This window comes from Mya arenaria, chromosome 2 (genome assembly GCF_026914265.1).
Source record: "Mya arenaria isolate MELC-2E11 chromosome 2, ASM2691426v1".
NCBI lineage: Eukaryota > Metazoa > Mollusca > Bivalvia > Myida > Myidae > Mya > Mya arenaria.
The window spans coordinates 13,075,268-13,086,187 of record NC_069123.1 but is presented as its reverse complement, the minus strand read 5'-3'; the positions used below and the strand labels follow the sequence as shown (position 1 = coordinate 13,086,187).

Here is a 10,920-nt window from a genome sequence, read left to right as displayed (position 1 = left end):
GTGGTTCGTGGTTATAATTGACTTGTGCATACTTTACAAGTTTTTCTGAAGACGCTTTGTGTTTTATAGCCAAGATGGAATATCAAAAATCAGTCAAAGATTCTGTATGGTGATGCATTGTTGTTGATAGATCAATATAAATTTGTGAAATATTTGAGGGAAAGGTACTTGGTTAAATAATTTACAAGTGTAATTTTTGAGTTTTATTTCACAATGCAGTGCCGAATATTGTGGAGATAGAATTGAATTTGTATTAATTAATCAGTTGACTTGTGGCGTTTAGGGAACCAAATTAAAATCAAAATATTCAATAAAGTTCCCTTATCACCCGCTGTTGTGGAAGAGTGAAATAATGAAGATTTAACCTCACAACAGTCTTTTTCAAATGCTGTCCAGGCTTTTTCATGCTTAAGAATAACTAACCTCGCGATGTCAGACCAGAAATCATCTTGGCATGAGATTGGATCACTATGGATCATTATGCACCAGTCAATTGTAACCCCGGCTCCCACATCCGGGGGTATACCGGGGATAGCCGGCGAAATGGGCCATGTTTTTACCTTTCAGGTGGCCCCACAGTGGCAGGTCTTCCCGGAAAAATACAGTATGGATATATATATATTTATTAATATAAGTTATACTTTGCAATCTAAATCATAGATTTGAAAAAGGTATCCTTTATCAATAAATGCAAGTATACATAAATGACTGTGCAAATCTTTATGTATCATCCAAATATGAGTACCTTGCAGGGTGAATGTTATTTGTAAAAATTATACCAAGTGAGCTTTCAAGATTACCTTTCCAATCGCATACACAATGCAGTTTGAAACCTGGATAATTAAAACAAATCTTGGTTGTAGACCATTACTATTAAATATTTGATAAGTCACAGACATTATAAGGTGCAGTTTAAAGGGGCTGTACTCAGTTAATGATGAAAAAGCAAAAATTTAAAGAAAATTGTAGAAAATTGACATAAACTTGGTATCGGTGTGTACAATTAATGCATTGAAACTTACTAACTGATGATCCCCATAGTTTACAAATGATTTATTGATAGCAGTTATTTCGTGTTTTTCCATTAAAAAAAGATTATTAGGTATGTCTACCGAGTAGAATTCATTCCTTATGCGTGATCTGCCGTTGATGTTATTACATGATATTAGCGAGTTAGGTATACATCTGTAAAATTCCACCCAGTAAAAGTATGTCTTCATAGCATAGTGGATACGACACTTCACTGCAATTTTTTTTTTTGGTATTTTATTTACAATAACGATATCAAAGAGCAAAATATTTTATTAAAAAAGTGTCCTTAGATTCGTTAAAGGAAAAAAACAACCTTTTTGGTGCCAATCTGGTGTACAGTCCCTTTCATAAACAACAAGTGAAGCCAATGCTGTATTAATTTGAGACAAACAAAAAAAAGACAGCACAAAGTTTAAAAAGTGTGACCAATTTGAGAATACCTTACATAATTTATAAATTTGCATGCAATTCAGACAAATTTAATGCTAGAATTCACAAAAAATCATTCCCTTGAATTATTCCTGTCATAGTTTAAAGCTGCACTCTCACAGATTTACCGTTTTTACAACTTTTTTTTGTCTTGGAAAGAGCAAATTTTTGCGTAAACATGTTCAAACCAATGATATCAGATTGCTGACAAACAATCAGCTCGTAGTTTGTCATATTTTCGTTCGAAAATGAATGTTTTATGGCTTAAACCGTTACTAACAGTTTAAGAATAATGCTAAAAACATCAATTTTTTAACTTTAATATAAAAATCTAAAATTTGGTCAGCAGACTTTTATAACTGGTTTCCATGGATTTTCGCAAAAATTGGCTCGTTCCAAGACAAAAAATAAAAAAGTTGTCATAAAGAGAGTGCAGCTTTAAACTCATAATAAAATTTCAATGCACTACATTTGACATAATTTTAAACAGATGAAAAAATGTTATTTTTAAAACGCACAATATATCCTTTATGTGACCTTACATTATAATGAATTTATTCAGATCATTATTAAGTGACTTTTCTTGCACTTAAATGTGAACAAGAAAGCTTGGGATTGAACACTAAATGAAACAAGAATGAAATTAACTGAATCACAAAATATCATCAAAATTATACACACAAATGTTCTTTGATATACAAAAAAATGAGACCTTTTAGACTTTCAAAAAATTAACATTTACTATATACGGTTATATAAAATGATGAATACATTAGTAGGATTTGATATCCTACTAGATGTAACTCGGCTTCGTTCATTTTTCTAAACCTTCTCTCAGTGATGAGGAATAAATTTTATTCACTGCAGTTGTTTTCTAAGTTTATGAAAATAAGAACAATTGAAACAACTCATTAACTACTGCTGATCAGTGCAGATTGTGTGAGGTCATGATTGATTTCAATGAACCACCAATAAGCCCTGCCAAAATTGAATACTGATTGGTCAGTCAGGTGCTTTTGGTAGGCATGATTAGCATGAATGTTAATTTTAACCATCATTTATGAATGTTTACAAAATCATTGAATATTGATATAACAAGCGAAATGTTAGTTTGAATGATGAAAGCCATGAAATATGTGAAGTATTCAAAAAGAGACCATTTTTTTCAGCTTGTGTAAAAAATGAGAAAACTGTTAAGTATATTTTTTATTGTTTATCAGGAAATGTTGATATCTCATGTTTAGGCCTATAGTGATCATACTTGATTGCTATGTTATTGGCACTTATTGCAATATGTTTTATTCATTGCAATATTTATACTAAAACATTAATTATTATGTTGACTTAAGTTTGTAGATAAGAACTAATGGTATAGGTGATGTGAGAATGATCTCGTAAGTCTTTAAAACCCCTTCTGGTATTGTGAGTTTTTTGCTCCAGTCTTGTTCAGTTTAGCTTTTGAAGATTTTTAAAGTAAATGCAAAACAAGTCCAGCACGCTGTCTAGAAAGACTATGTCAAACCCTGACCAGATATAATTTCTTGTCTTTTCAAATTACCAACTTGGCAATGGTTTTATCATAATATAGGATATTGGTTTTAAAGAACATGTTAGTGTTTTTGTATGTTGAATGAAATATCATAAGTGACACTAAATTGAACATAATTTATAGTTCTCATTGATATTACACATAGCCCCAAGTACATGTTGATCTAAGATTTAAGGCTTGGATGGAGTCAGGGCAAGAAAAAAGCATATTAATACATTGTACTTTCCAACGCAAGAACTGTTTGTTTATTAAAGTAAATAAAGCAATCCCCACACCAAGGAACTGCAGTATTGCTTAACCAGCTTAATTGACATTATGAGTTGGAGTTCAAATTGCTGCAATTAAAGGCACATATAGTTTGTAGAATTATTCAAACTCTGATTTAGCAACCTCAATATAGTTATATAAACTACTTTTGCGAAATGAAAGCTTTTTTAGATTTACAAGGACGGGTGAAAAGTATTTGCCAAATGTACTGCAACACCTGATACATGTTGCCTAGGAATCCAACAAATTATTGGCACTCCAAATGTTACAGTACTATTCAATTTGGAGTGCCTAAAAAGAAAGCTTCTTGATTCTACATTCAACATCTTCGTTCTGTATGACATATTGGACCAGGAGAATCATGAACCTACAACCTTTTGCATCTATTGAGATAGGGAGCTATCAGGACAGTGACAGATAACAATACAAGAATGGCCAACTGTTGCAATTATTGAGTTATCTAATGCATACAAATTAAGATGGAGAAAATAATTCTTAATTTTTCCAAACTACTTCCTTAAGCATCTTGTATGCAGTTGTCTTTTAGAATGATTGTTCAAAGTTACAATGGCCCTGTGGGTTAAAGATGCCCTGTCCACGGGGTAACAGGTTTTGTTGTTACTGCGTTTTGATCCAGGAGGTTGTATTTAACTCGAGTAGATTCTTGCAGATTCGGATTTCACAAGGCATAAGCCGAGTAAAATCAAATTTACAAAAAACTACCAGAATCAAATATGACATTCCGCAATATCCGGATCAAAACGCAGTACTAATAACCCTTTATTATATACATTACTGATTAGATCACTTAGAAGCCACTTCTTTGCATAATAAATTTCAATTTAAGGATGCACCCATTGGTTTAATGACGTCAATTTAATATTGCGCAACATACTTGTTATGACGTGACGTCACAAAAGTGGTATATGGCCGTATTGCACTGGAGCGGAATATGGGTTAAAGTATTTTGTGATATGTATTGCATGTGGATTGATGATGGGTATATAATAAAGAATAAAATTATGTTTGGTATTCCATTCTCACTAGCAGTGTGATGAACTGCTGACACAATGTTATGAAATTTAATGGTCAAAGTATTTAAAAGACATTTCAATATTTCATACTTTAAAAACAATATTCATCTCATCTTAGTCTACTCAACTTGCTTTGCTATGTACAAAAGTCTGCAGCAGTAATCTAAATAGCATTAGACAGAAGGCAGTGCCTAATATTTATCAACAGCACTAAGCTATCATGGTATAATGTTATATGAATTGAATACCAAGCACAAATTAAGAGGGAGAAAATTATTCTTCTCTTTTTAAATAAAAACTTCTTCTTAATAGCATTGTGTATGCAGTCTGACTTAGGTGTACAATGTAGATGTCTTTTACAAAGATTGTTCAAAGTATGGCCGTGTGGTTTAAAGCTCCCCAGAAAAAGAGGTGACAGGTTTTCTATATAGTATATAATTACATCATTTAAAATCTTCTCTGAAACTACAAATAACAGACCTTTGATATATACCCACCTATACCCCCCCCCTCACTTTACACACACTTAACTAGATTTTTCAAATTTCCTTTGCAGCTTGCAAGCAGTTTTAGCCTAAAGTTTAAGCTAGCCCATTAAACAGTGACTCCTTGTGATGTGAGCCGATTTTTTCAATGCTTAGAATATGGAGTCAACATTCCCCTGAATGAAGGCCTAGTCCATCAGTGCTTTCAGCACTTTGATTTCTGTTGTTTTGGTGATACTGTTTTTGTCCAATATTCCATCTACATCGTTTATGTGTTTGAAAATATATTACTTGTTTGTGTTGTCACTTTTGGTATTTATGGGCGTTGTTGTTGGTAATAAACTGGTTTTGGTTTATATCGGTTTCATGAACTGTTAATTTGATAAAACATTCTCAAATAAAATGAAAAAGAAAACAGTTTTATAGTTTGTTTAACAAAGATCGTAACTCGTTTTTGAAACTATCGAAACCCCATCCGGAGGCCATTTTGTGGAATTCGTCGAAACACAAGAGAGATTTTCAATGCAATATTCACGGAATGTTTTTTCTTTAAGTTCAGTATGAAAGCCTACTCAATTCAAATTGTTGTTTAGTAAATACTTTTCTAGTTTAAGAATTGTTTTATGACTTTACTGGTACAGAGGATGAATGCCACGTGGAGTTAAATGGTAGTTATTGTTTTTCGCGATATGATTTATGATTTAATTCCATCATTAACTACGGTTTGACATTAAGATATCAGAAAATCCACAAAAATCAGAAATGTCTATGGTTATTATGACTTTTGACATCATACTCCAGATTAATACTTTTTAGATATATAATTATTTTAGTATACAGAAATAATAAATTAGATATGAGATACGAGATAATCAACCAAATCAGATCAATATCAGACCAAATCAAACTTTTGACGTCATTCTAGATTAATTCTTCTCAATAACATTAATATATAATAATAAAAACTGGATACAAATTTTTTAGCTGGCGAAGATCCATCGGCACTTGGTAAAAGAAATGTGGCTCCATATATATCTAAATATATAAGAATACCTTTGAATTTTATTTTTGATCTTCCTGAAACATTTTAAACTAAATTTGTATTAAAAGGTTGTTGAAAAATAAAGTATTCTTAAAACTGAAAATGTTTCAATAAGTTTCAAATCTACGTCGGGAATTTAATTCATCGATAAAATATACCTTTTCAATGTTTTTCTTTTGCAACAGGTTCAATTAATAGTTTACAAATATAAGAAACTAATGTATATGGTATTATTTCAATTACTTCATAATATTTGCAATCGGTTTTCGTTTTAGTAAACGTGTATCGCTCTTGATGGGGGAATGGGGTTGGGCAATCGGTCACTGTTCCTCATCAAATATTATAATGGAACGAACTATGCACACAGCAAACAGAACAATGCCAAAACACGTCTATTAGAATAGTGAAATAAGCGCTATAACTTGTTCCTTTAGTTTGTTCTGTGATTAATTATCTCCTCAGATATTAAGTCTTCATTTGACGTCATGATTTAAGATCTTGTAGAACTCATATACCTTGTTACGATATTTTCCTGACCAGTACATGCTGTAGAATCCACGTGTATGACCGACTTAAGCCAATCCATTTAATAATGTTTTGACACACCAATGTAACCTCTAGTGTTGGCAGTGTTTGATTCCTTGACAACTATTCATTACGCAACGGCAAATAATGACTTTCCAGCTGTCAATTTTATGCAAATTCCCCGTGAATTATAGGCACGCGAACTTTGCGCATGGGCTTTGCCTTTTTTTCTGTAGAGTGAACTGGATAAGGTTTAATTATTTTCTTTATTTTACGGACTCAAAGCCTCGGGTATTAAAAGCTTGTGTTTATGTAATGTGACTAATCTAGTACCAAACTATGACCTTAAGATATTCTTGTTTTTATACTTTCCCGAGCAGTCACATTTGCACAACAAAACTAGTTTGAGGTCTAAATTTTAAGAATTCTGGCTCTCACGATGGAAAGGTTCGCGCCCCACCAGAGAAATAGTCTATTGGCCATTCAAAATGGACATCAATATTGATGACACGTTGCTCCTATGGGGCTTATGAGTGTGGTGGAAGTGATAGTCAGGTGTTATTATCATTACAATGCTGCCATAAAAAGGATCGTCTTCAATATATGTGTAATTCTGACAGTTGATACCAAGAGCGATCGGAAGGACGGAAGTTTTTTCCATTCCCGACATCGTTAAGTAAACGCAAATAACATAACCATCTTAATGTACCAAATATCAACGGGATCTTGTTTGTGAACACCAAAGAATAAGGTGCAGTGTTTAAATTTTACAAAATGTTTATTGCGGACAGATGCTTGATATTTTATTGAAGAAATGCCCAAGGAACCAATCAGAATACCGAATCCAGAAACCATAATCGTACCGTCATACGTATTTTTCTTCCAAATATTGTAGCTCGTTAGCAATGCAATTTTTTATTCAGGTTTATTCTAGACATTCGTGTATCCGAAATCGGTGCAGTTGTGCATTATGTTTAATGATTCATTTAATTAAATGTTAAATAATAATTTTGTAAAATGTCTTCCAATGTCATCAAAATATTTAAGATACTTTTAATTTGTATCTTGAATTATCTTCCTAACCAATTACGCACACACGCACGCACGCACTCACGCACACGCACGCGCGCACACACACATACACACACAAACACAGGCATCTATTAAAAATATACCAAGACAAGTAAGATTTAATGTGATTCATTCACTGTGGAAACCATTGTGACCGCAATGCCGAATTTAAAGGGAAACTCTCCTTGTGTTATCAGTCCATTAAGAACAAGCATTTTATCAACAATAACGGTCATATGCTATGAGTTTGGCATCAACTTTACCGATAAGGTGTGGCTTAATTGAGCACATATTTAAATGCATTTAAAATGGGAAGCCATTTCAACAGAAGAGTTTCAATGAGATTTGTGTCTGGTACGATTTGTTCAGTTAAAATATCATGTCTTCTTTATATAAGTCAAAACAACTTTCATCTTTGACGAAGAACTGATATTTCACTTGGTACCAGTAAGAGTGAGTGTGTTTGTGTTTGATCATTGTCCAACAATTTCAACACACAATCACTGTGCTTCATCCTGTAGAGCATAACGCCGAGGTAAATCTATGATCAAAATGAACTATTAACTCCTATTAATGTCATGTCACAGACTAAGACCCTGGCGTATTCCAATGTTCCAAGGCGGGAATCCCATCCATTATCTGTTAAGCTATGTTGATGCATATGGTGTCTGTTTAATGTGTTTATATGTATATATGTAATGTTCATAAGTGGCTATCTCATGGACGTTTTGACCCTTGTCTCGTGCCTCCTAACAGGGTTGCTGTGTACTTTACATACCTATATAGACAATCTATACGGACAATCGGATAACGGCACCTTGATGACTAAGACTGTGAAACAAATTTTTAAAGCCAATAATACGTCCAGTAGATGGTTTTCATTGTTGAATTGGGCGAACTGCTTCTTTACATTTAACAGAAAAAGAATGAACAAAACGTAAGAGTCGACTTTTTTCATCATTCCAACACCAAAAATCATGTTCGTGCAACTAGTGACTGTGATTTTATTACTTAGTTTGAAAATATAGTTACAACAACCAACTTCGCAGTCAGCCATAGAGAGGTTTGGAAATGCTCTAACTGTAAAAAAACAAATCAGGGTTTTTAAAAACACGGAAATTAATTCACAGAAAATGCCTTTTTTAACTCCTGAATTCTAGATTTTAAACAGTTGGAATTCCCCTTCGTATGAACACTCTTTGGTTGCTCTACCAAAATACTGTTTAAGAAATCGTATTAAACTATTTTGCGCAATATATAATGTCAAACATTGCTGCTTTCTCCGAAAATCCTGATTATTCCGTAAAAGACCCTTGAATACCGCTTACCAAATGGATTTACAGCTCATGTTTATTTTTGTCAGGAATATTTGGTACTTATGTATTTGATGCACAGAAACTAAAACTTAAAACGCAATACAGCATTTCGTGCGCGAGTTCTCAAATATATTTGGAGTGTTTGGATACAAATTATATGGAGTAAACTCATGGGTAAATGGAGATGGTTTTAGTGGGCGTATGTTAACGGAAAAACAATGATGGATATAATCCCTAATTACCATGGCTACATTAACATATATGTAATTGAATATTTTCTGTAGTAGTCACATAAGTATTGGAATTTTCAAAATACCTGACACAAATGTTAATATTGATGTTATAAAAGATCAAGCTCACGTTAGAGGTCAAAGTTCATGACTTAGTTTAAAACACCTTGTTTGTGTTTACCTAAATCACAGTTGTTTTCTCAGATTTTGATGCAACATGTAAACAAAATATTGAATTGATTTACTGCATCCTCAAATAAATGTATGGCTCACCTGTAGCCTAACATCTCACTCCTTTTCCATCACAGTTATGGGTGTTTTCTATTAATATTTAAAATAAAACGACATAAAATGTTTTATTTTGCACAAAAGTGTTATGTGTTATTGGCACTATTGATTATTTGAGGCTTGAACTTTCTTTTAAACTCTGATCAAATGAGGATATGTAAGTAATTGTTTGGTGTGTGGTCGTAAAAGTAGATAAATAACTTGTTCTCTACAAGTTTAAAACCATTTGTTGCCAAAATAAAATCTGTGAGTGATTTGTTTAGTAATACTTAAAGCATACATGCCATATTCCCAGTTCTGAAATATTTTTTAACACAAAGATAAATGGAAAATTCTTTATATATATAATCTGGTCATATTATCCGGTATTTCACATGGGTCGTTTCATTGTGTTGTTCTCGATGTAGATGGATTTTTTTTGCTAATATAACTTTCATCTTTGAGTTTTGTAATGCCACTGGATTTACGCCGCTTTTAACAAGCAGAAAAAATAAACATGGGTGAGTATGTCGTGGTACAAAATACACCAACATCGAAAGGCTGCATCGTAACTAAAGTGTACTTGATTTAGCGAAATCCGGTAATTTTGATTACAAAGTGGAGGTCATTAAGCGACAATGTTATCAGTACTACATTTTAAAACACTCTCAGCGAGTTCCTGTCTTGGTTATAAATAAACGTTGAAGGTCGAATTATTTTAGAAGTTTATCATATTTATACTAACGTAATTTCGCTCCTTCATGAAATTAAAACATATTGGACATAAAGGGATTATAAAATATAGTTCAGTTTCTTTTTCAACAACAACTTTTTAATATGAATATAATTGATATATCGTGATAGAGTACAGGCTGTTTTACGACGCCCTTTGAAGCTTTGCATCAAAAGAACTTTTTTGATGGAAAATTACGAGAAATTAAGAGAGAAGCACCATGGGATATCAATTTTTTTAAGTGCATTGTAAGTGTAAAATAAATAAAACATTTTTTTCTCTCGTTGGTTTTCCGCCAGTTTGCTCAACAGACGTTATTCATAAAATGACTAAATTTTAGAGTGCAAAAACACAATTGAATGTTTTACGGATTTTAAAAGGTATGTGTGTTGCTTCTGCTTTTGAGTTAAACGTCTGTGTTTACGAACATTAAAGATATATTTGCTAAAATATTGTCTTCCAATATCATATGTAAACACTTTTAAAGATGTTAAAATGCACAGGTACACAGTGCCAACCTATAACGAACTTAACAATCTTTGAATTTTCATGGTATAATAAATGAGGTAAGGACGAAGGGAATGAGAAAAATAAAGGAGGTGAATATTTCTCACATGTCAAAGACATGTATTCAGTTCTTACCCATCTTTTGCAATTATGAGGTGTTCAAACTGAAGAATTTGGGTGACTAACAGGTACAGTTTGTTGTTCTTGTTTACACACTAAATTAATTAATTATAAGGGAATGGCAGCGATTTTAGAAATACCTGTGTTGTAGGTGTGTAGTAAATGAACTTTAACCGACGTTGAAACTCAGTGAAGTAGCTAATTTAGTATGAAAAAGATTAGAATCAACTCAGTCACGTACATAAATATACACAATAGAGAATACGGCATACTTGGCTCCGAATTACCTGTTTGAAGTATACTTTGTTACGAC

The 10,920-nt window shown here is 32.6% G+C and overlaps 1 protein-coding gene across 4 annotated transcripts in view; it reads left to right on the top strand.

Annotated features, from left to right (window-relative positions):
• The first annotated feature begins 9,937 nt into the window (after positions 1–9,937).
• The window catches only part of LOC128223933 (N-methyl-L-tryptophan oxidase-like), a 167,352-nt gene continuing 166,369 nt past the window's right edge, over positions 9,938–10,920 (top strand). For 3 of the 4 annotated variants that reach the window (XM_052933463.1, XM_052933444.1, XM_052933427.1), the window contains exon 1: positions 9,938–10,360. The gene's annotated coding sequence lies outside the window, so the exon portion shown is untranslated. The remainder of the gene's footprint in view (positions 10,361–10,920) is intronic. The other variant, XM_052933436.1, reaches the window with a different exon arrangement.